General features: G+C 51.0%; 1 protein-coding gene across 3 annotated transcripts in view; it reads right to left on the bottom strand.

Moving 5' to 3' along the window:
- The window catches only part of CXXC5 (CXXC finger protein 5), a 129713-nt gene that overhangs the window by 28041 nt on the left and 74886 nt on the right, over positions 1 to 26786 (bottom strand). The window lies entirely within an intron of this gene.

Here is a 26786-nt window from a genome sequence, read left to right as displayed (position 1 = left end):
CGCTGCATTCTCCAACGTTAACAGGGTGCACGCTCTACATGTGTGAGAGAGCAGCAGCATCCTACACACATGCATAAAACCTTTGGTTCTAGGCAGGGAGGGATGCCATGAAAATCTGTTGCGTTTCCATTCCTGAAGCAAAGACAACACCACTGTTGTAGCGGCTACCTGACCCAAACAGGCAGCAAAGTTTGTGAATAACTATTGTTGGATCGGGGGACGGGGGTATGCCACAACAATTGAGATTTGCATTCATTTCTACTCCTGTCCATCCTTCAGAATGCTGAACAAGGTGTGCACTGGAGCCCCAAACGTTCTTGCGACAAGCAGCAGTTAATTCAGCTCTGGCCTACCCACTGAGCACATTTCAGAACTGCACAGAGTCTGACATCGGGGGTAGCCAGGAAAGAATACACTGTGCGAGCACCAGGATCCCCAAATACCATGGGCTGTGGCTGCCAGTGACGTACCTTCCGATCTGGTGGTGGTTGCCATGCCAATGCAAGGATCCCACTCCAAGATGCTCGGATTTGTTTGATTTAATTATGCAAATACATCCATTTAAAAGTCCATTTTATGGAGTTCAAAAAATGTCAAGCTATGCAGAAACTGTCCCGAAATTCAGTTATCTCTCTAGCCACTTGCAGAACTGGTGTCCAAAGACCCGAGTGAGTTACAGAGATAAAGCCATTTTAACATGTCCATTTCAGATATTTTACTTGCCCTGTGGACAAATGACGAGGGCCTGTTTCCCCCCCCCTCCCCCCTTTCTTCAGCCCGCGCTGGCACTCAGGAGGCCATAAAACAGGTTGCGGGGAGGGAGAGAGCGGATTTGAGTAAGCCTCAGAGGCTGCCTGGCACCTGCACCGATTCTGTGATCATGGAGATAATGGCGAGTTGGCAGGCTGGTCTCTACTGACGCTTCCTCCTCCTTGTGGCTCACTCACCCCACCGCCTGCCTATGCCAGTTCGCAGCCCCTGCTGGCAATACCCTGCTCAGACTCTTTAGAAAGGGCTGGAAAAAAGGAGAAAAATCGCCATGTTGGATTTTTTGTTTTTGTGGCACTGAGCAGGTCTCACAGCAGCAGATGCCGATGAGCAGCTTTTGTCGCATGGCTCTTTCTCTTCTTGCTGACAGAGACTGCTCCTGCCCCACTGTGCCCCCCAACCCCACTCTCTAGAGAGGTTCACTTGAGGAAGGAATGGCTACAGGAGTGCCCAAAGAGACAGTGAGTGCATCCAGAGAGACGGACTCAGCTGAAAGGCACTTTCCCCTTTTCGAATCCTAATCTAGGCCAATGACTTACAGGCCCAGCCCCAGGCTTCAGAAGGGCACTCGCCAGCCCCATACGGAGTGGAATCTCCCTGTCAGCTCCACGAGGGAGGCTGGATGCTCTTTGTAGCAGGGGTGAAGGGTTTCTTCTGCCACTCTGCTGAGACCTGGAGCAGATTCAGTCCCAGTACGGTATGGCAAACTCCCCCCTCCCCACATCCTCTGGACTTGGAAAAACAGACAGGATCAGCTTGGGTAGGAAGCAGAGCCAAAATGAGTGTCTGTCAAGCACGAAAAGACCACTATCTCCCTTCCACAGCAGGTTCACCCTCACTTATGTTGGCACCTTATTAGAGACCAGAGAAAGGATGAGACCCATGAAACTAACAGAAGTCCAGTGGCACCTTAAAGACTAACACGGTTTATTCCAGGATGAGCTTTTTGTAAGACAGAGCTCATATCTTTTAGATACAATGGGAAGAAAGAAGCTTCCTTACCCCATGTTTACAGCAAATTACAGAAGGGGAAGGGGGGAATGAGGGAAGCCAGAACCTCTGACCCTTTCCCATCACTCATTAAACTACCCAAATGGTTCAAGTCTCCTCACAGAGAATATTGCCGGATTCATTAGACTGGGCTTCTCTCTGGTGAGCTCTCCCCTTTCTCCCCTCCGCTTATGAGGTAAAATAAATTTCTGTCTTCCCATTGTATCTGAAGAAGTGAGCTCTGCCTTATGAAAACATTTATTGCAGTGTGACTTATTATCCTTTTTGGGTTCCGACTTCTGTTTTGTTTTGCCATGAACTAACATGGACACCCTCACCGGACTTATTGAGAGAGTCCCCTGACACCATCCCTCCTCACAGTACATGGCCCAGCGTCAGCTGTAGCCTCCACCTGCCAAAGCCAGGAATCTGGTAGGCTGGATCCCACAGATCCTTTTGTGAGGGGTGAGGCTTCCTTCTGGCAGAAGAAGCCTTTTCCTGACACCAGAAGCTTTGAAGCCGAGACTGGAAAACGCCTCTGCTAGAAAAGTGGATCATGTGCTCTGAAGAGGTCAGGTTATACAACATAAAATCAGACATCCAAGAGCAGCCAGATACACATCAGCATGGATAAACAGATAAGCCTTGGCGAGAGTAGGATTATTGGTTATGTAGTATGGTTTTGGAAAAAGCTGCGGTACGGCAGTCAGAGCCCTCTGCTCACGACCTGAGTTTGATCCCAGTGGAAGCTGGTTCAAGTAGTCGGCTCCAGGTTGACTCAGCCTTCCATCCTTCCGAGGTCATATGAACATATGAAGCTGCCTTCTACTGAATCAGACCCTTGGTCCATCAAAGTCAGTACTGTCTACTCAGACTGGCAGCGGCTCTCCAGGGTCTCCAGCGGAGGTTTTTCACACCTATTTGCCTGGACCCTTTTTTGGAGATGCCGGGGATTGAACCTGGGACCTTCTGCTTACCAAGCAGATGCTCTACCACTGAGCCACCGTCCCTCCCCTTTAGTAAAACGAGTACCCAACTTGCTGGGGGGAAAGTGTAGATGACTGGGGAAGGCAATGGCAAACCACCCCGTAAAAAAGTCTGCCATGAAAAAGTCATAATGCGATGTCACCCAGAGTCAGAAACGACTGGTGCTTGGACAAGGGGACCTTTCCTTTCCTAGTAGATATTTAAGGTAAGGTAAGGTAAAATTTTATTTGTATCCCGCCCTCCCCGCCTAGGCAGGCTCAGGGCGGCTAACAACATCTCATACATATACAATAATAAATATAAAAACTTTAAGTTTTAGAAATCACACATGAAGCTGCCTTATACTGAATAGTCAGTACTGTCTACTTAGACTGGCAGCAGCTCTCCAGGGTCTCAGAAGCTGAGGTCTTTCACCTCACCTACTGCCTGGGCCTTCTAAGTAGAGATGCCAGGGATTGAATCTGGGACCGTCTGCTTGCAAAGCAGATGCTCTGCCACTGAACCCCAGCTCCATCAGTATACAAACAAAACACCGCAGCACTTTTGCTTCTTAGAACCAGGAACGGCATTCTGTACGGAGGTGGCTGAAGCAGGACCCTCTTCCCTGCCTCTCCTCCCCAAAGGTTTGCAACTAAGCAACAGGAGTGATTCCAGAGCCAACCTTTACAGCTACCGTCCTTCCTTGAAGAGGGGAGGGAACAGTCAGCCTTCTCTCCATGTCTGACTATTCAGCACCTTCCTTCCATCATGCTTGGAGGGAAAATGCTAATATTCAAATCACAGCATCCCTACTGGGTCTGCTGCAAAGGTCAAAGAACAAAAAAGCAGAATATTGGGAGGAAATGTCCAAAATTTCCTAGGATCAAGACATGCCAACTTCATTCAGGTGCTTCAGGAAAAAGAAGGGCCCATGGGATTGTGGGATAGTGACTTGGAATTTTAAATGTTTCCTGTGACTGAAGCCAAAATTCCACCCCACGGTAGGTCAACAACATTATGGCTGCAAAGACTTCAACTGACACAGTAAGAGGAGGATCCACCAGTGTGTAACAAACACAAGAGCAACTGTGTTGGTCCATCTAGTTCCATCTGCTGTAGCAATTGAAAGGGTTTGACTGAGACACAGGAAACCCAGATTCAAAGCCAAGAAGCTCATTGGGTGACTCTCTCTTGGCTTAGCCTGTCTCATGGGGTTGTTATGAAGCCAAAACTGGGGGGTGGGGGGATGGTTGGAATCATGTACTCCACTATAAGGTCCTCCTTGAACAAAAGGATGAATACACACACACACTTATAGACATATCCTGTTTCTTAGTGTTCAATAAGATGACCCCAGAAACTTCTCAAGAAGCATATAGAGGTTTCGCCAGCCCATTGCAGCTCCCAGAATTAGTGTTCGGCAAATTACTGGTTTTGAACACTTAGGGTTCATTCAGTCATCATGCTAATAGTCCCTGTTGGCCCCGTCCTCCATGTTTTTGTCCATGCACAATGATTTGGGGAGGGCATGCTTTTCCTTGAGACTCTCCTTACTGTTTCTGGATTTTTCCCCAGGAGTTTTTTTGGGGGAATAAAAAAATCCAGGACTACTTCAGCAATTGCCCCCCATAGGAAGCAGGAGCAGGAAGGGAAGGAGGAAGAGTCTTGCCAACCAGATGCCTGGAGCTGAAATCGGAGGCTAGATTCACACCCACAGAAAATAACAGACCTTGAAAAATTAAAGAGACCAGAGACACTGACTATCAGCTGATCAGGTAGGACTGGCCTCAGTGGCCAGGTCTACCACCCACAGGAAATAACAGAGCATTATTTCCTATGGGCAGTACAGACAGCAAGTCTACCCTTCCCTATGGAGCCCTAATCCTAAAATACTCTTCAAATCCTGGGAGATAAATTTTCATTACTTCCAGAATTTGTGAGCATTTGGAGTAATTTCAGATATCCCCAACCCAAAACAGATAATTTCCAGTTTATTTTTGGCTTGGGTATATCAGAGCACAGACCCCCTACTTGTCACTGCCTTGAATATCAAAGATTTCAGGTTTTCACGGCTGGCATCATCATTAGGGTTTGTAGAATCTTTTGGGCTCAAGTGCCGTGTTCTACTGGAGAAAGTTTTTCTTCCAGACGTTTCGTTCTCAGCTGCGGAGAACATCCTCAGTGGCGTTGCAGCCGGAGCAGGCGCTCTGACCTTCTTGGCTGCTGTGCATTGAGTGAGGCCAGGGCTGCTGGAGAGCTGCTATTTCTAGGCTGCAGCCCTGGCCCCACTCAATGCACAGCAGCCAAGAAGGTCTGAGCGCCTGCTCCGGCTGCAACGCCACTGAGGATGTTCTCCGCAGCTGAGAACGAAACGTCTGGAAGAAAAACTTTCTCCAGTAGAACACGGCACTTGAGCCCGAAAGATTCTACAAACCCTAATACTGCCTTGAATAATTTGCTACCTTCTTGCTTATACCCAGGATTAAACTTTGTTGGTCTTAAAGGTGCCACTGAACTCAAATTTAGTTCCCACATCCATCGTTAACTCTTTGTATGCCAATTTGCTGCTATGCAGAGGTGTCACAAGCAGGGGACCAGGAAGGGCCTTCTACTAACTGCCACTTCCCTGTAAGGGTCTGTCCGGGATAGGGTTGCCAATTCAAAAAATATCTGGGGACTTTGGGGGTGGAGCCAGGAGACATTAGGGGTGGAGCCAAGATCAAGGCTGTGACGAGCATAATTGAACTCCAAAGGGAGTTCTGGCCATCACATTTAAAGGGACGGCACACCTTTTCAATTCCTTCCTTCCATAGGAAATAATGAAGGATAGGGACACCTTCTTTTGGGGCTCATAGAATTGGACCCCCTGGTCCAAACTTTTTGAAACTTGGGGGGTATTTTGGGGAGAGGCACTAGGTGCTATACTGAAAATTTGGTGCCTCTATTCCAAACAACAGACCTTCCCAAGCCCCAGATACCCGCAGATCAATTCTCCATGATTTTCTATGGGAATAAATCTCCATAGGGAATAATAGAGTTCCCAGCAGATATTTCCCTCCCCTCCCCCCGCTTTCTGATAACCCTGAAGCGGGAGGAGGGCCTCCAAAATGGGGGATCCCCTGCCCCCACCTGGGGATTGGCAACCCTAGTCCGGGAGGGCCCAGAACACCCAACCACCCCTGTCTTCCTTCTTAATGAAACATCTACCCATGACCAAAGAGAGGTGAAGACCCAGGCAGTATACCAATAAGTTTATTGTAAGTGCTCAAAACAAATGGTTTTTATAGAACTACCTTTGATCTCCATTTTATATTTTATATTTATGTATGGAATTATAGGCTTTATTTTTGTAAACTGTATATAAATTGAATAAATCATAAATATGAAAAAAGAACAAATGGTTTTAATTATTAGTGCAACAGTAGAAGTGGGGAAAGGAAAGGTCCCCTGTGCAAGCACCAGTCGTTTCTGATTCTGGGGTGACGTTGCTTTCACAATGTTTTCATGGAAGACTTTTTACGGGGTAGTTTGCCATTGCCTTCCCCAGTCACCTATGCTTCCCCCCCCCCCCCCCACAGCAAGCTGGGTACTCATTTTACTGACCTCGGAAGGATGAACGGCTGAGTCAACCTCGAGCCAGCTACCTGAACCCAGCTTCCACCAGGACCATTTCACAGAAGACTTTTTACGGGGTGGTTTGCCATTGCCTTCCCCAGTCATCTACACTTTCCCCCCAGCAAGCTGGGGACTCATTTTACCAACCTCAGAAGGATGGAAGGCTGAGTCAACCTCGAGGTGGCTACCTGAAAACCCAGCTTCCGCCAGGGATCGAACTCAGGACGTGAGCAGAACTTAGGACTGCAGTACTGCAGCTTTCTTTGTGCCATGGGGCTCTTAAAGTTTGGGGGGGAAACAGTAAAGGTTAAGGTTGCCAAGTCCCCTGAGGCCTCCAGAGGGGGACTGCTTTCACGCGGGCATAGAACACACGGTGCAATGACATCACTTGTAAGTGACGACATCGCTACATCAACATTGCACGCCAGCCGCTCTAGGAGCTTCCAGGAAAACCATAGAGTCACAAGTGATATCATCGTGCCAGCGACGTCGGGTGGGGATCCCCCCGCCAACCCACTGTGGGCCAGTGGGTTGGGGACCCCCAAAGTGGGAGATCCCCCGCCCCACCAGGGAGCTTGGCAGCCCTGCTAAAGGTGGTGCAAAGAAACAATAAAAGCCCTAATGCAACTAGTCATATGTTCCCTTCCTCTAATGCCAACAGACATTAGACATTCCTCTAATCCCTTCCTTCCTCTTCCTCCCTTCCTCTAATGCCAACAGACTCATCACTCCTTGGGTGAAGGAACCCTCCTGCTGCCTTCTCTCCAGCCCCAGCCATTTCCCAGAGAGAACACTTCCCTGCCTATAGCGAGCCTTTTTATGCTTTCCTCCCAGGCCCCATCCCTCTGAGCGCACAATATAAAGGCCCCATTGATCAGCTGATTGGTGAGCCCTTTCACTGGTGTGGGAAGGGCACTTGCTGCTCTTGGGCAGCCTCCCATGCAATTTAAATCACCTCCAGTCCAACACTCTGTGTCACAGAAGAACATAAGAGAAGCCATGTTGGATCAGGCCAATGGCCCCTCCAGTCCAACACTCTGTGTCACAGAAGAACATAAGAGAAGCCATGTTGGATCAGGCCAATGGCCCCTCCAGTCCAACACTCTGTGTCTCATAAGAACATAAGAGAAGCCATGTTGGATCAGGCCAATGGCCCCTCCAGTCCAACACTCTGTGTCTCATAAGAACATAAGAGAAGCCATGATGGATCAGGCCAATGGCCCATCCAGTCCAACACTCTGTATCACACAGTGGCCAAAAATTTATTTATTTATTTATTTTTATATATATATACACACACACACACACTGTGGCTACTAGCCATTGATGGACCTCTGCTCCATATTTTTATCTAACCCCTCTTGAAGCTGGCTATGCTTGTAGCCGCCGCCACCTCCTGTGGCAGTGAATTCCACATGTTAATCACCCTTTGGGTGAAGAAGTACCTCCTTTTATCCGTTCTAACCCGACTGCTCAGCAATTTCATCGAATGCCCACGAGTTCTTGTCATGTGAGAAAGGGAGAAAAGGACCTCTTTCTCTACCTTCTCCATCCCATGCATAATCTTGTCAACCTCTATCATGTCACCTCACAGTTGACGTTTCTCCAAGCTAAAGAGCCCCAAGCGTTTTAACCTTTCTTCATAGGGAAAGTGTTCCAAACCTGTAATCATTCTAGTTGCCCTTTTCTGCACTTTTCCCAATGCTATAATATCCTTTTTGAGGTGTGGTGACCAGAATTGGACACATTATTCCAAATGAGACCGCACCATGGATTTATGCAGGGGCATTATGATACTGTAAGAAAGATACATTAAAATACTGCATCACTGCCTTGTTACTTATGCTTGATTCTAATTAGCCCTTCCTGGCAACTAACTCCCCCTCACCATAATGGCTGAGGATGTCTTGTTTCTGTAGAAGTGTGTACCTGAAGAAGTGGGTATGCACACAAAAGCTTATACCTTGAATATAACTTCGTTGGTTTTAAAGGTACAACTGGACTAAAACTTTGTTCTTATTCAAACCTAGTCCCTTTGCTACTCACTCCCCCTCTGCCTACCTTTGCTGCCTTCCAATACTCTGGGAGACCCAATTTTAGCATCAAGTCACATATCTTCGTTCAGAGATCAGCCATTTCCTATTGGAGGTCCTTCAGAACCCTTGGGTCTGTGCCAACCAGACCTGGTCACCTGTGGATATGTCCTCTAGCACTGACTTTATCTTTCATCACCTCTCTTCAATGTAGTTCTTACAGCACCCTTCTTTGAAAACAGCACCTCTGGGCTAGGCAGCTATTCCAAATTGTCTTACAGTGAAAACCAATAAGATATTGGAAGAAGATATTGGATTTATATCCCGCCCTCCACTCCAAAGAGTCTCAGAGCGGCTCACAATCTCCTTTACCTTCTTCCCCCACAACAGACACCCTGTGAGGTAGATGAAGAGATTGGATTTATATCCCGCCCTGCACTCCGAAGAGTCTCAGAGCAGCTCACAATCTCCTTTCCCTTCCTCCCCCACAACAGACACCCTGTGAGGTAGATGAAGATATTGGATTTATATCCCGCCCTGCACTCCGAAGAGTCTCAGAGCGGCTCACAATCTCCTTTCCCTTCCTCCCCCACAACAGACACCCTGTGAGGTAGATGAAGATATTGGATTTATATCCCGCCCTCCACTCCGAACTGTCTCAGAGCGGCTCACAATCTCCTTTACCTTCCCCCCCCCACACACAACAGACACCCTGTGAGGTAGATGAAGATATTGGATTTATATCCCGCTCTCCACTCCGAACTGTCTCAGAGCAGCTCACAATCTCCTTTACCTCCCTCCCCCACAACAGACACACTGCGAGGTAGATGAAGATACTGGATTTATATCCCGCCCTCCACTCCAAAGAGTCTCAGAGCGGCTCACAATCTCCTTTCCCTTCCTCCCCCACAACAGACACCCTGTGAGGTAGATGAAGATATTGGATTTATATCCCGCTCTCCACTCCGAACTGTCTCAGAGCGGCTCACAATCTCTTTTATCTTCTTCCCCCACAACAGACACCCTGTGAGGTGGGTGGGGCTGAGAGGACTCTCACAGCAGCTGCCCTTTCAAGGACAACCTCTGCCAGAGCTATGGCTGACCCAAGGCCATGCTAGCAGGTGCAAGTGGAGGAGTGGGGAATCAAACCCGGTTCTCCCAGATAAGAGTCCGCACACTTAACCACTACACCAAACAAACTCCTTCCATTTCTCTACGAACAACCCATCTTTCTTTGGCAGTATCTCACATAAATTCCCCACTGCCTGCCTGTCCAGCACGACGTTCCTCATTTGCTGTGGATTGGATCCCATTGTGTAATTTTGCACCATTTAACGTGTCATGTCAACACGTGCTTTGCTTCAGTTGTTTTTTAAACCTCTGATTGGTCCTACCACCCAAATACTGTTGCATTGCATTGTTTACTAAATGTCTTGCCTTGTTGATTGCATTGACTTTCTTTGTGTAATCCGCCTTGAGTCCCAGCAGACAATAAATAATGTAAATGAATACAATAAATATTCTGTTCTCATCTGCCTTCTCATCAGCTTTCATTCAGTTTGCCAGAGCCCGTGCTCACCTCTTTCAGGGCAAGACTTTGGATTTTTCTAAAGGAAGCCTTCTCAGCTCTGCTCATTAACCATACTGCCCCTCCTCTTAAGATTTGGTGACATCCCTCCTAATCTGCAGTATGCATTTTATCCGAGCTTTTGTTGGTGCATTTAAATAACTTCCAGCCTGTGACCCCAGTGCTTCAGTGAAACATATCCTCTTTTGAAACCCAAAAAGTCATATTAACCTGGAACTTAACATCACTGTGTTCACAGTTTCCAATTGGTGCAATGACACTTGCTTCTCACATCAGATCCTGGGCATCATTCAGAACCACACCTGGGGTTATCTTCACAGTCAAAATTTGTGGGCCACAGATATGATGCTGGGAAGTTGGTTGATGTGTACGTCTCACTGTCCCAAACTTAAGCTTGCCAATCCCCAGGTCCCAGCGGGGATTCTTCCGCTTTCCCAGGCTCCTTCCCGCCCCCAGTCTGCTGGCCGGGGGGGGGAGCCCTGCCCCCACAGCCACCATGGGACTTTCCACCTCCGGAGGCTTCAGTCTCCGATTGGAAAGGCTTCCGCTTTGTGATGGTGTGGCTGTGTTACTTTGAAGAAGCAGGCAGCAACTCGTGAGTAGAGATGCCAGTCCCTCGCTTCAGAGTCACCAGAAACGGGGGGGAGGGGGAGAGGGAAGGAAATGTCTGCTGGGCACTTCATTATTCCCTATGTGGAGATCAATTCTCATAGTGTATGGGGAATTGATCTGGACGTATCGGGGACTCTGGGGGGGCTGTTTCTTTAGATAGAGGCACCAAATTTTCAGTATAGGATCTAGTGCCTCTCCCCAAAATACCCCCCAAATTTCAAAATGATTGGACCACGGGGTCCAATTCTATGAGCCCCAAAAGAAGGTGCCCCTATCCTTCATTATTTCCTATGGAAGGAAGGCATTTAAAAAGGTGTGCTGTCCCTTTAAATGTGATGACCAGAACTCCCTTGGAGTTCAATTATACTTGTGACACCGTTGCTCCTGGCTCCGCCCCCAATGTCTCCTGGCTCCACCCCCAAAGTCCCCAGATATTTCTTGAATTGGACTTGGCAACCCCTACCCAAACGAGGAGCCTTGAAGGGTTCCACAAAACGTGTCATCAATAGTGCAATCTGCATGTGCTGTGCCAGAATAGCTAGAAAACTCAAATCACTACCTTTCCCTCAGCCAAGCATCTGGAAAATGAAACCGTGATCCATTTCTGGCCTGCCGCTCCAGTCCCTGAGGCACAGAGGGCAGGCATAACAAAAACCATTCCCCTGGGATTCCCTATGCCTCCTCCTGCAACTTATCATCTGTGCCACCTTGTGACCTTCAATTGTGGAGGTTGCAGAGCTATTCCAGAACTCAAGGCAGCTCAGCCACACTCCTCCAGCCAGGAGTCTGAAAGGCTGACACTGGAAATGAAAGACGGCACCTATCATTCCTGCTGTCCAAAAAGAAACAGCAGCCTTTTATTCATCTGGCAACACACAGGCTGTTCTCTGCCTATCAAGCATTTAGAGAGGGATTAAATTTGAAAACACACCCACACAGACCAGAGAATCTGCATTTGGCCAGACAACACCAAGTGGGGCTCTCTTTGGGGTGCATTTAGCTCAGGGGTGCAACACCATACTAGACCATACCCAAAGTGGGCTGGAAAAGAAAGGACGCTGAAGAAGAGAAAAGCATCCTGAGACTCGGAGACCACTGACCTCTTCTGCATGTCCTCTAGTGAGATAAAATCTCAACAGTTCCATCGGCATTAAGGACAGCAAATGAAAAACAACATTCCCTCCTCCTACCATCCGAGCGGAGTGTGGAAACTACAGGGGAACATAATGAACTCCTGAAGTTCATTCATGCTTTGCAAACAAATGGTGGAAGTTTCACTCAGACGTATGGTTTTAGCCAACACATCTATGAGTTTATTTCCAAAATGTCTGCATCCCCCAACCTAGTGGGGGGGGGGGGTGCTGAAACTAGGACCCTTAAAGGAAAATCAGGCTGGCCCTATTGCTAAGAGCTCTTCCTTTTAATTACATCTTTCACATTACATCTGTCTCCTTATCAAACTTAGCTGTAGTGGAGCTGACCTTGAAGACAACTTGGGGAGGGACGGTGGCTCAGTGGTAGAGCATCTGCTTGGGAAGCAGAAGGTCCCAGGTTCAATCCCTGGCATCTCCAAAAAAGGGTCCAGGCAAAGAGGTGTGAAAAACCTCAGCTTGAGACCCTGAAGAGCCATGAATGGGGCTGTGGCTCAGTGGTAGAGCATCTGCTTGGGAAGCCGAAGGTCCCAGGTTCAATCCCTGGCATCTCCAAAAAAGGGCCCAGGCAAATAGGTGTGAAAAACCTCAGCTTGAGACCCTGGAGAGCCGCTGCCAGTCTGAGAAGACAATACTGACTTTGATGGACCGAGGGTCTGATTCAGTATAAGGCAGCTTCATATGTTCATGTTCATATGTTCATATGTTCAACTAACATATTCAGTGAGCACAGCTGTCCACTTTTTTGACTGGGGCAAGTCACTTGGAATACGTGGCAGCTGTTCCAAAACTACCTCACGGGCTGCCTACTTGCTCCCAGTGTCGATTTAAGGTGCTGCTTCTTGGCTTTCAAAGTCGTTTGTAACCTAGAACCCACATCGCCAAGGATGCTGTACATCAGCTGCACTCCGCCAGTCAGCCATCATGGATGAAGAAGAAGATATTGGATTTATATCCCGCCCTCCACTCCAAAGAGTCTCAGAGCGGCTCACAATCTCCTTTACCTTCCTCCCCCACAACAGACACCCTATGAGGTAGATGAAGACATCGGATTTATATCCCGCCCTCCACTCCAAAGAGTCTCAGAGTGGCTCACAATCTCCTTTACCTTCCCCCCCCCCCCCACAACAGACACCCTGTGAGGTAGATGAAGATATTGGATTTATATCCCAGCCTCCACTCCAAAAAGTCTCAGAGCGGCTCACATCTCCTTTACCTTCCTCCCCCACAACAGACACCCTGTGAGGTAGATGAAGATATTGGATTTATATCCCGCCCTCCACTCCGAAGAGTCTCAGAGCGGCTCACAATCTCCTTTACCTTCTTCCCCCACAACAGACACCCTGTGAGGTAGATGAAGATATTGGATTCATATCCCGCCCTCCACTCCGAAGAGTCTCAGAGCGGCTCACAATCTCCTTTACCTTCCTCCCCCACAACAGACACCCTGTGAGGTAGATGAAGATATTGGATTTATAGCCCACCCTCCACTCCGAAGAGTCTCAGAGCGGCTCACAATCTCCTTTACCTTTTTCCCCCACAACAGACACCCTGTGAGGTGGGTGGGGCTGAGAGGGCTCTCACAGCAGCTGCCCTTTCAAGGACAACCTCTGCCAGAGCTATGGCTGACCCAAGGCCATTCCAGTAGGTGCAAGTGGAGGAGTGGGGAATCAAACCCGGTCCTCCCAGATAAGAGTCCACACACTTAACCACCACACCAAACTGGCTCTGTGGATGGTGCCCTCCACAGATCTGAGCCCAGACCGTGTGCTTGGACCAACCCTGTGGAACAGTTTGCCAAGGAAGACCAGTGGGGACTGCGTCACGGTTGCATGTTTTTAAGCACGTATGCCAAGCCATTCTACTGAAACAGGACTTGAGCTGAGGAGGTTTGTTCTGAAGTTCTGTTTGAGGAATTTAGTAGGATTCAAAAGAATTCATGCCCGTAATTTTTGAGAAGCTGTTTCAAACATGGTGATTTTATTGTGCATCATTTTGTTAACTTCCTTAAATCCTTAGGGAAAGGCAGGTTAGAAAGATTTTAAGGTAACTAAATAAATAGTTGCCTGATCTGGATAGGCCAGGCTAGCCCAGTCTCACCGGGTTGGAAGCTGAGCAGGGTCAGCCCTGGTTAGGGTTCGGATGGGAGACCTCCAAGGAATACCAGGGTTGTGACGCAGATGTAGGCAAAGGCAAACTACCTCTGAATGTCTCTTGCCTTGAAAACGCTACCAGGTCACCATAAATCAGCTGCGACTTAACAGTAGGGTTGCCAATCCCCAGGTGGGGGCAGGGGATCCCCTGATTTGGAGGCCCTCCCCCTGCTTCAGGGTCGTCAGAAAGCGGGGGGGGGGGGAGGGAAATGTCTGCTGGGAACTCTATTATTCCCTATGGAGATTTATTCCCATAGAACATCATGGAGAATTGACCCACGGGTATCTGGGGCTCTGGGGGGGCTGTTTTTTGGGGTAGAGGCACCAAATTTTCAGTATAGCATCTAGTGCCTCTCCCCAAAATACCCCCCAAGTTTCAAAAACATTGGGCCAGGGGGTCCACTTCTATGAGCCCCAAAAGAAGGTGCCCCTATCCTTCATTATTTCCTATGGAAGGAAGGCATTGAAAAGGTGTGCCGTCCCTTTAAATGTGATGGCCAGAACTCCCTTTGGAGTTCAATGATGCTTGTCACAGCCTTGATCTTGGCTCCACCCCCAAATTCTCCTGGCTCCACCCCCAAAGCCCACAGATATTTCTTGAATTGGATTTGGCAACCCTACTTAACAGTGCAAGTAAATAGAATTTTGTGGTGCTGAGTTAAAGTCCTGCTTTCTTTTACAGAAGGGGTCCGGCTCGTTAGCAACCAGGCCATGCAGTTTTGCTGCCCCGCCCCCCCCCCCCGTGGCGCCTCCTCCTCCCACCGTTTTCACAACTCTAAGGCCCAAGAAGAGGCGGTGAAGCGCCGCATTCCCAGGCTCTTTAAAGGCCAACACCGCCCCCCCCCCCCCATCAGCTGAACAGCGGGGGAAACGGTGGCGGCAGTGCAAGCAACCCGCTGGAAAAATGGGGCACTGCCCTTGCCTCCTCCCCACTTCCTTCCTGGGTGTGGGAAGGGAGTGGGGAGGAGGCAAGGGCAGCACCGCTTTTTCAGCGGGTCGCTCATCGCTGCTGCTGCAGAGGTTTTGGCCTTTAAAGAGCCCCGGAATGCAGCGCCTCCCCGCCCCTCCCCGGGTCTTAAAGTTGTGAAAACGGAGGGAAGAGGCACTGTGGGTGGGGAAGGCTGCATTCTGTGCCCCCACCCTGCTGGCCCTGGGGCTGCGGTGGGCGGGCTGGCCCTGGGGCCGGTCCCTGGTGCCAAAAGGGTTGGGGGGGCAATGTTCTACAGAAATCTCTTCCCCAGCCTTCTCTTGTTTCAACAATAGAGTGTTGCCCTCCCCTTGCTATTATGTAATTTTTTAAAAAATAAAAAAACTTGCAATTTTCAGCATATTGACTCAAGTGGCAGGATTCCGCTTGGGCACAGCAATCAGCACATTTGGTGATGCAATTTGAGTTTTTCACCGCTGGCTATACTTGGGAGCTGGAATCGATGGATACTTACTTGGAATTCTCAGGGAAATCTGCTCAGGACTGCTGCCTAGTCAATGAATGCAACAAACAAGACAATATTCATATAGTCTGCATTGATTAGTCCAGCGTAGCTGCCACATCCCGGTTTAATCCTCCCAATCAGCAATACAGACAAAACCTCGACTTCACCCATGAGCACTGAAACGGCAGTATATACGGCAGTATAAAATTCTGTCCTTTCTCTCCATCTGATTATTTTGCATTTGAGTATTATATAGCATGGTTAAAAAGTGTTCAGGATAACTAATCTGGATTAAGTAATGCTAAGTATACTCTTCTAGAAGGTTACCAGGGGGAAAAAAAATTCTTCCTGAATCCAGTCAATTTCCAACAGAATTCTGTGAAATTTATTTCCCTGCTTTAAATAATGCTGAACTTGGATTTCTGAGATTTTCTTACAATAATAAGATCATCGCCTAAAATTAACAGTCCACGGCCTATGAGTTCTCCATCAATCACTTGACCCCCTTTCACCTCTCCCTGCCAGGCAATCAAGAGGTTTGCGGGATTACTGAAACAAGGCCTGGTGAGTAATAAAACTAGGATATTGGTAAGGAAGACCCTGCAGTCTTTTCTGGTGTGAACTACACACCCAGACTTTCAATCACACTCTTTGAAACCAAAGGAACTTTTTAAAAAGTATCTGCAAGATGCTCAATGTTTAAAAAAAATAAAGTTAAAAACACCAGGGCTCTCTTAGGGCCAGTCTCTGGCTACAAATCCTGTCTTGACCGACAAGGAATACTGCTTTGCCATTCAGGGAACCACCAGCATGGCAAAAAGACAGAACCTCAGGAACACGGATGAAAGGAGCCTCAGTTTTGCCATGCTTGTGCTTTCATTCTCCAGTTCTCTCATGGAACATGTAAACACACAGAGACTGAGGAACACATTATCCCAGAATACCCAGTGGTGTCAACAGGGCCTAAAGTCGAGTAGAAGTTCCCTGGGTAGGCCAGTGTGCCCAGACAGAAGATAATTGAACACAGATGCCTGAAATCCATCCTGTGACTTACTTAAGCAGTCATAACTGGCTGCAGTAACCTTCTGCCTTAGGGTCAGAGCTTGAACATGAAAGCAAAGGAGAAGAAGAAGAGAAGATATTGGATTTCTATCCCGCCCTCCACTCCGAAGAGTCTCAGAGCGGCTCACAATCTCCTTTACTTTCCTCCCCCACAACAGACACCCTGTGAGGTGGGTGGGGCTGGAGAGGGCTCTCACAGCAGCTGCCCTTTCAAGGACAACCTCTGCAAAGCTATGGCTGACCCAAGGCCATTCCAGCAGGTGCAAGTGGAGGAGTGGGGAATCAAACCCAGTTCTCCAGATAAGAGTCCGCACACTTAACCATTACACCAAACTGGCTCTCTTCTAGTCAACTGGTCGTCTTCTAATGACTACATCAGATCACCTCAGGTCATATGATAACTCACATGAAAATCACCCACAAATCCATCTAATCTTTGCGGGAGACTGGAACGCTAATGGACATGATCATGACAGACCCCTTCATCATCAGCTCGGTTTGCTGAAGAGGCCTTGCTCTGGGGATCTTTCTGTCCCCCCCCCCCCCATTGAGGTGAAGTATGGGAGGCCACCAGACACAGCCTTCACTCCCATGACATGTTCTTTTTGGAAAGCTGACCTTTAAACCCAATATATTACAAACAGTAACACCATAAAAACCAAATCAGGGAAAAGCCTATCAAAGCCCACCCAGCCTCATGCTGCCACCTCAAATGGATACTTCAATTATCAGCCCCTTCCATAAGGACAGGGTGCCACAGAAAACACTCTTGCCCATGGCAGTCATGGGTCCCTATGGCAGCTAGGCATTCTTTTGATGGTTTTAATGGCTGGTTTAATTATTACTGATGATTTTCCTACCTGCTAAATTGAGAATTTTTTTTTTTTAGTGATTTAATTAAATCACTGAAGGTTCAACAAGAGTCATGCAGAGCATAAATTATTTATGGCAATTTCAGCACTGATGGGGAAAAATACTGGTAGGAGAAATACTTGCTGCTTGTCTGCAGGACACAACAGGACCACTTCCCAGTTATAAGGAATTACTAGAAACCTCTCTTTCACATCACCTCCTGCCTGGTCCTTTCAACTGGAGATAGCAGGGATTGAACCTGGGATGTTCTGCATGCCAAGCAGATGCTCTACCACTAAGCCACGGTCCTGTCTCTTTCTTTAGGACAATATGTAACTTTCAGCAGACTCCCAGGGCACCTGAAGAAAGAATGGGTCAGGGCAGGGGGAAGAGGGGAAAGAATGGATGTCAGAGACCAAAATGAGTGGGAAGTTGACCTGTGTAAGGCCAGTTCGCCCCTCACTCGCATCTTCACCCTATAATATAATAATAATAATAATTTTTATTTATATCCCGCCCTTCCCGCCGAGGCAGGCTCAGGGCGCCTCACAGACATGGAAAGTACCACGATTACAGTTAATACATTATATGATAAAATACATTTAATTAATTAATTAAAATCACTACAGTTAAGGTGCTATAATGCCAGACAGTGTATATCAGATGGCTAGGTGTGTCATTTCAGGATTCAATCTTGTAGGCCATTTGGAAAAGGATAGTTTTGCAGGCCTTGCGGAACTGATTATAGTCCCGCAGGGCTCGAACCTCCGCTGGTAATTGGTTCCACCAATGAGGAGCCGTTACTGAGAAGGCCTGCTCTCGGGTTGCTTTCAATTTGGCCTCCCTTGGTCCAGGGATTTTTAAGAGATTTTGGGAGCTAGATCTCAGTGCTCTCTGGGGGATATATATAGAGAGGTGGTCCCTAAGGTAGACAGGTCCTCGGCCATATAGGGCTTTAAAGGTAATGACCAACACCTTGTAACGAACTCGGAACACAATTGGCAGCCAGTGCAGCTTCCAACATAGTTATAACATAATTAGCAAGCAATGAAGCCCAGGCTCTCTCCTTCTGATGCTTCCTGGATTACTATGATGTGACAGAGATACTTTGGAAGAAACACTGGAGATGAGATGTACCCAGCAGAATAAACATTTCAATGAATGTTTTTTGATCTTCTCCAGTTTTCCCTCTCCTTGAGTCGTGGCTTAAATTACTCCTAGAATCCCTGGTCTAGGGATCCCAGTGCTCCTGGGGAGGTATGGCGGTGGGAGCAGACGACATAAGGAAGGGAGACCGAGACAAGTTAGTGCTCATTCACCCTCCAATCTGTGTCCCATCCCAACGGTGACAGGTAGTAGGGTCAGGTTGAACAACTCGCCTCCGTCATTGGTGTTATGCAATGCCAGGTCCATTAATAATAAGACCTCAGTTCTTCGAGAGTTTTTACTCGAACAGGACATGGACCTGGCATGCGTGACCGAAAACCTGGGTCCGAGAAGGAGACACAGTGGCCCTCTCACAAACAGCTTCCCCAGGTTATTCGGTCTTTCACCAATCGCGGACTAGCGGGCGGGAGTAGTGGCATTATTTATACGAGAGGCTTACTCCTTTAGGGCGCTCCCGGCCCCAAGGATCGAGGGTATTGAATGTGCCGGTCTGGCGTGGGAGGCTGGAGAGGGGTTGGCGGTCTGGCTGGTATACCATACACCTAACGCACCAGCCAGCGCCTTACCGTCCCTACTCGAGGCGGCGACAGGCTGGGCGTTGGAGCACTCAAGGCTGGTAATCCTGGGTGACTTCAACGTCCATGCTGATGACCCGGCCTCTAGTCAGGCGGCAGACCTAGTGTCATCCATGGTGACACTAGGACTCTCTCAATTTGTTACAGCCCTCACTCACCAGGCTGGGCACATGTTAGACTTGATCTTTGCGGCCAGGGTTACGGTGGACGATATAACCACCAAAGTGGTGCCATGGTCAGACCACCTTGCCCTTAAGGCTCGTGTAGATATGCCACCCCAAACCTGTTTAGGCGACGAGCCTATTATGGCTCGCCCGCAGAGCCAGATGGACCCTGAACGGTTCCAAACGGCTCTGCGGGATCCCTGGCCCTCTGGTGATCCCCTCGATGGCCTGGTTGAGACCTGGAATAGCCGGCTCTCTAGGGCCATTGATGAGATCACACCTCGATGCCCTCTACGACCTCGGACTAGGCTGGCTCCGTGGTACACCCCAGAGCTATGCCAGCTGAAACAAGGTCTCAGATGGCTAGAGAGGCAATGGCGGCGTACCCGTGACGAAGCAGCTAGAACATCTTATAGGGAGTTTATGAGGTCCTATGAGATGGCAGTCAAGGCCACAAAGAAAATATACTTTGTGGCTAAGATTGCATCTGCAAATTTGCGCCCAGCACAATTATTTAGAATAATTCGGAATTTTACCACATTGCCACAAGGCAAACCAAATGTTAAGGAATTGGAGATAGGCTTTGAGGCTTTTGCGAAATTTTTTGCAGACAAGGTCCAGTCGCTCCGCCACGACTGCCCTGCCATATTAGATACAGTAAGTGAACTCGAGGCCCCGTGCGTGTCTTCTGGTTTGATCCTGGACCACTTCGACCCGCTCAGCTTGGAGTAAGTTGACAGAATCCTTGTCACTGCATGCCCAACTACTTGTGATCTGGACCCATGCCTCTCCTGGCTAATCAAGGCCTGCCAGAGGAGTTAAGATGTCCTATACGGGACATCATAAATAGATCTCTTTTGGAGGGCTCTTTTCCAATGCCCCTGAAAGGAGGCAGTGGTCCGCCCTCTCTTGAAAAAGATCCGGCCGAATTGGCTCACTATCGGCTGGTCTCAAATTTGCCCTTTTTGGGCAAAATCATTGAGAGGGCTATGGTGCTGCAGTTACAGGGCTTCCTGGATGACGCTTCCACCTTAGACCCATACCAGTCTGGCTTCTGCCCGGGCCACGGGACGGAGACAGTGTTGGTCGCTCTCATGGATGACATCCGGCGACATCTGGATCGAGGCAGCTCGGCAGTATTGCCGTTGTTGGACCTATCGGCTGCGTTCGATATGGTCGACCATCGGCTGCTGACCCGCCGCCTCACCGATGCAGGAATTCGGGGGCTAGCCTTACAGTGGCTTTCCTCCTTCCTTGAGGGTCGGGGACAAAGGGTGGCGATTGGAGGAGAGCTGTCCCAGAGACACTTACTTAATTGTGGGGTGCCTCAGGGGGCAGTTCGCTCCCCGATGTTGTTTAACATTTACATGTGCCCCCTTGCCCAGATTGCCCGAAGGTAATGGGCCTGGGTTGCCACCAGTATGCTGATGACACCCAGCTCTATCTATTGATGGGCGGCTGGACTGGCAACGTCCCTGTAAATCTGGACCGGGCCGTTGCAAGCCGTGGCAGGATGGATCAAGCTGAGTGGGCTGAAGCTGAACCCAGCGAAGACAGAGGTCCTTTGAGTGGGTCGCGGCAGGCTAGGAGAGGAGATCTCCCTACCAGCTTTTGACGGTGCGTCGCTGATACCAGTGCCCAGGGTCAGGAGCTTGGGAGTGCTACTGGAGCCTTTCTTGACAATGGAGGCACAGATAGCAGCCACGGCTAAATCCACCTTTTTCCACCTTAGGAGGGGCAAGGCAGTTGGCCCCCTTCCTGGAACGTAGCGACCTGGCAACAGTGATCCATGCAACAGTCACCTCGAGGTTGGACTACTGTAATGCCCTCTACATGGGGCTGCCCCTGTACCGAACTCGGAAACTGCAGCTAGTGCAGAATGCGGCAGCCAGGCTGTTAGTGGGACTACCTCGGTGGGAACATGTACAGCCTAGGCTGCGGGAGCTGCACTGGCTGCCAATTGTGTTCCGAGTTCATTACAAGGTGCTGGTTATTACCTTTTAGAGCCCTATATGGCTGCCTCTCTCCATATATCCCCCAGAGAGCACTGAGATCTAGTTCTCAAAATCTTCTAAAAATCCCTGGACCAAGGGAGGCCAAACTGAAAACAACGAGGAGCAGGCCTTCTCAATAATGGCTCCCCATTGGTGGAATCAACTACCAGAGGAGGTGCGAGCCCTGTGGGACTACATTCAGTTCCGCAGGGCTTGTAAAACTGTCCTTTTTCAACTGGCTTATAAGATGGAATCCTGAAGTGACATCTAGCCATCTTGAGATATATATATATACTGTACTGTAGCACCTTCAATTTGTAGTGGTTTTAATTAATTTATTTATCTAAATGTGTTTTAACTGTATTTTACTGTTAATTGTATTTATTATAATCATGGTACACTCCATGTCTTGTGAGCCGCCCTGAGCCTGTTTAGGGTGGCCAGACCGTCCCGGTCTCCCGGGACATTCCCGGATCTGGCCACCCAATCCCGGATCCCGGGCTGCCTATACCGGGACCATTAAAGGTCCCGGTTTAGGCAGCCCAGGAGCCGGTGGGCCGCGGGCGCGGGCGGGGAAGGCGGGGAGTGAGGGAGGGAGCGTCCCTGCGCCTGCGCAGGGCCCCTGCGCACGCGCAGGGACGCTCCCTCCCTCACTCCCCGCCTTCCCCGCCCGCGCGCGGGGCCGGCAGCGGTGGGGGAGGCCTCTCCGCGGCCTCCGCTGGTCGCTGGGGGCCTTCCAGAGTGTCTGGAAGGCCCCCAGCGACCAGCGGAGGCCGCGGGGAGGCCGCGGAGCACCCGGCGCTGGTCCGGAAGGCCTTCCAGAGCCTCTGGAAGGCCTTCCCGGGCCAGCGCCGGCCAGCGAAGGCCTCCCCGCGGCCTCCGCTGGTCGCTGGGGGCATTCAGAGTGTCTGGAAGGCCCCCAGCGACCAGCGGAGGCCGCGGGGAGGCCGCGGAGCACCCGGCGCTGGTCCGGGAAGGCCTTCCAGAGCCTCTGGAAGGCCTTCCCGGGCCAGCGCCGGCCAGCGAAGGCCTCCCCGCGGCCTCCGCTGTCGCTGGGGGCCTTCCAGAGTGTCTGGAAGGCCCCCAGCGACCAGCGGAGGCCGCGGGGAGGCCGCGGAGCAACCGGCGCTGGTCCGGGAAGGCCTTCCAGAGCCTCTGGAAGGCCTTCCCGGGCCAGCGCCGGCCAGCGAAGGCCTCCCCGCGGCCTCCGCTGGTCGCTGGGGGCCTTCCAGAGTGTCTGGAAGGCCCCCAGCGACCAGCGGAGGCCGCGGGGAGGCCGCGGAGCACCCGGCGCTGGTCCGGGAAGGCCTTCCAGAGCCTCTGGAAGGCCTTCCCGGGCCAGCGCCGGCCAGCGAAGGCCTCCCCGCGGCCTCCGCTGGTCGCTGGGGGCCTTCCAGAGTGTCTGGAAGGCCCCCAGCGACCAGCGGAGGCCGCGGGGAGGCCGCGGAGCACCCGGCGCTGGTCCGGGAAGGCCTTCCAGAGCCTCTGGAAGGCCTTCCCGGGCCAGCGCCGGCCAGCGAAGGCCTCCCCGCGGCCTCCGCTGTCGCTGGGGGCCTTCCAGAGTGTCTGGAAGGCCCCCAGCGACCAGCGGAGGCCGCGGGGAGGCCGCGGAGCACCCGGCGCTGGTCCGGGAAGGCCTTCCAGAGCCTCTGGAAGGCCTTCCCGGGCCAGCGCCGGCCAGCGAAGGCCTCCCCGCGGCCTCCGCTGGTCGCTGGGGGCCTTCCAGAGTGTCTGGAAGGCCCCCAGCGACCAGCGGAGGCCGCGGGGAGGCCGCGGAGCACCCGGCGCTGGTCTGGGAAGGCCTTCCAGAGCCTCTGGAAGGCCTTCCCGGGCCAGCGCCGGCCAGCGAAGGCCTCCCCGCGGCCTCCGCTGGTCGCTGGGGGCCTTCCAGAGTGTCTGGAAGGCCCCAGCGACCAGCGGAGGCCGCGGGGAGGCCGCGGAGCACCCGGCGCTGGTCCGGGAAGGCCTTCCAGAGCCTCTGGAAGGCCTTCCCGGACCAGCGAAGGCCTCCCCGCGGCCTCCGCTGTTCGCTGGGGGCCTTCCAGAGTGTCTGGAAGGCCCCCAGCGACCAGCGGAGGCCGCGGAGCACCCGGCGCTGGTCCGGGAAGGCCTTCCAGAGCCTCTGGAAGGCCTTCCCGGGCCAGCGCCGGCCAAGGAAGGCCTCTCCGACGCCTCCCTGGCCTCGCCGCCGCCCCCGCCGCTGGACTCGCCGCCGCCGCCCGACCCGCCGCCGACGCCGCCCGACCCGCCGCCGCCCGACTCGCCGCCGACCGCCACCGCAGGTAAGGGGGCCGAAAGCGGGGGGGGGCGGCCTTCCTTTCTTCCCCTCCCTCTTCCCTTCTTTCCTTTCTTCCTCCCTTCCTTCCCTCCCTTCCTTCCCTCCCTCCCTTCCCTTCCTTCCTTCCCTCCCTCCCTCCCCCCTTCCTTCCTTTCTTTCTTCCTTCCCTCCCCTTCCTTCCTTCCTTCCTTCCTTCCTTCCTTCCTCCCTTCCCTTCCTCCTCCCTTCCCTCCTCCCTTCCCTTCCCTTCCCTCCCTCCCTTCCCTCCTCCCTTCCTTCCCTCCCTCCTCCCCTCCCTCCTCCCTCCCTTCCTTTCTTCCTTCCTTCCTTCCCTTCCTTCCTTCCTTCCTTCCTTCCTTCCTTCCTTCCTTCCTTCCTTCCTTCCTTCCTTCCTCCCTTCCCTTCCCTTCCCTTCCATTCCCTCCTCCCTTCCCTCCCTCCCTTCCTTCCCTCCTTATGTTCTTATGTGGCGCAGAGTGTTGGACTGGAGGGGCCACTGGCCTGATGCAACAGGGCTTCTCTTATGTGACACAGAGTGTTGGACTGGATGGGCCACTGGCCTGATCCAACAGGGCTTCTGTTATGTTCTTATGTGACGCAGAGTGTTGGACTGGATGGGCCACTGGCCTGATCCAACAGGGCTTCTGTTATGTTCTTATGTGACGCAGAGTGTTGGACTGGATGGGCCACTGGCCTGATCCAACAGGGCTTCTCTTATGTTCTTATGTGACGCAGAGTGTTGGACTGGATGGGCCACTGGCCTGATCCAACAGGGCTTCTCTTATGTTCTTATGTGACGCAGAGTGTTGGACTGGATGGGCCACTGGCCTGATCCAACAGGGCTTCTGTTATGTTCTTATGTGACAATACTGACTTTGGTGGACCCAAGCACTGATTCAGTGTAAGGGAGCTTTGTGTTTTGTGACTGGAGTGGACAATACTGACTTTGTGGACCCAAGCACTGATTCAGTGTAAGGGAGCTTTGTGTTGTGTCTTCTGGTGCAATTTTGTTCTCAGATCCTGTATTTACTTCATCAGTATATGGATAAGGCACTTTCTCAACTGTGCTGCATAATGCAGCCTATTTATTTTGTCCTGTTGGCTCTGTTGCTCTATCTGCGCCACCTTCATCACTTTCGGGGTGTGGATCCCCCAGTGGGGTGGGCTCCCGACTCCCTCCGCCACTGGGGGATTTCATTTGATATGTGTCCCGTGCGGGTGCCACCCTCCTGCCGGGAGATGCCGCAAAATGAGCCCCCTTGAGGCTTATGGCGGCAGGGCTCGGGGGAAGCAAGCTAGACTGCTGTTCTTTTGAGGGGTTATAGAGTGTTTCGAGCCCCTCCCTGTGGCATCGGTCCCATCGTTGTGGGACCCAGGGGGCCGGCGCAGCGGCCCGCTGAAGCAGCCTGTCAGTCACTTCCGCATCTCGACCTGTGTTATTAGTGACAGGCTGCTTCGGCAGGCTGCTGCGCCGGCCCCTGGGTCCCACGACGATGGGACCAATGCCACAGGGAGGGGCTCGAAACACTCTATAACCCCTCAAAAGAACAGCAGTCTAGCTTGCTTCCCCCGAGCCCTGCCGCCATAAGCCTCAAGGGGGCTCATTTTGCGGCATCTCCCGGCAGGAGGGTGGCACCCGCACGGGACACATATCAAATGAAAGAGGGGGCGCAGGGCTATCAGAAACAGCCGGCGGAGGGAGTCGGGAGCCCACCCCACTGGGGGATCCACACCCCGAAAGTGATGAAGGTGGCGCAGATAGAGCCAACAGAGCCAACAGGACAAAATAAATAGGCTGCATTATGCAGCACAGTTGAGAAAGTGCCTTATCCCATATACTGATGAAGTATATACAGGATTTGAGAACAAAATTGTTTCCGGCGGTGATATTTGGGGGATTTTTGGGGACGTCACAGGAAGTGCTGTGAAGTCACTTCCTGTTTCCGGCAGTGGCATTTGGGGGAAATGATGCCATTTGGGGGAAATGATGTCACAGGAAGTGATGTCACTTCCTGCTTCCGGCAGGTGGCGCGGGGGAAATGATGTCACAGGAAGTGATGTCACTTCCCGTTTCCGGCAGGTGGCGCGGGGGAAATGATGTCACAGGAAGTGATGTCACTTCCTGTTTCCGGCGGTGGTATGACGTCGCCGGAAGTGACGTCACTTCCTGTTGGCGGCGCACGCGCTTCGCGCTGCGCGCACTCCTGCCTTCCCCCCCCCCAAGGTGTCCCTGGCTGGCCTTCAGACATTATGGCCACCCTAAGCCTGTTTCAGCAGGGAGGGCGGGATAGAAATAAAAGTTTATTATTATTATTATTATTACTCATGACCACTGGATTCTTGCAAACCTCCTCAACCCCAGAACCTGACTAATAAAAAACAATATACTGAAGAATGTAACTTTAAAGGAGTGGCTATTTTGCCTTTAGGAATATATCCTGAGGGGCAGAGATGCTGCCGAAAGCACTCTTGAAGATCCAGCATTCTTGATGGAGCCACTCATATGCTGCTGAATTCTCATGCAATGCAACAGAAAGATTAGGGGAATCTGTAGAGAGTCATCCCAGGCTAATGGGCCCTCTTCGTTTGAGATGCATTGAGAATTGCCATAATTTCAACACCCACACATTCACTACTGCAACTGATAGCCGTGAGATCCAGGTAACTCTTCAAGCAGAAAATAGGAGTGTGGTTTCCACACTACAGTTTAATGAGGGAATGCCAAAATTAGATCTAAAGGATGATTGTTCCCAATCCAGGAATACACTCAGAAAAAAGCAGGCACAGCAATATTTGAGCTCAACAGCACATATTTTTCAGAGCTGCAATACGTCTTAGAGCCACACATCCCATAGGTACATACCCAACCGTTCCGGTCATCTTTGGAGCCCTTTCTTGGGTGCCATTGCAGTCTGAGGCTATAGATAAGTGGCAACCCCAGGAAGAGCCTTCTGGGTCATGGCATCAAAATGATCCCGTTTCCTCCCAAGGGAGATCTATCTGACCCCTGTCTATCATTGTCTTCTGGGAGGCAGTGATGATTTGCTGTTTCAACTGGCATTTCCCTAATTGACCCACCCTCCTCTGCACATTTTAATCATAATTTTAATTATTTTCATACTATGTAGTTGGAAAAACTTGTTGCAATATGTATGATTGTACAAAAGAGACGGTCTCCACTTGTCCCCGGATGGAACCAGGCTGCTGGCGCTTAAAATCAAAAAGGTGGCAGAGCAGTTTTTAAACTAAATCTTGGGGGAAAGCCGACAGGAGATGAAATGTCTCTGGTTCGGGAGGACTCGTCTCAAAGAGATGAAGGGTTAGCTGCTATTTTTCTACCGGGTAACGGACCGGAGTTGTCCACTGTGAAGGTGACAAACAATAT

This window comes from Heteronotia binoei, chromosome 14 (genome assembly GCF_032191835.1).
Source record: "Heteronotia binoei isolate CCM8104 ecotype False Entrance Well chromosome 14, APGP_CSIRO_Hbin_v1, whole genome shotgun sequence".
NCBI lineage: Eukaryota > Metazoa > Chordata > Lepidosauria > Squamata > Gekkonidae > Heteronotia > Heteronotia binoei.
This window is presented reverse-complemented; position numbering and strand designations above follow the sequence as displayed.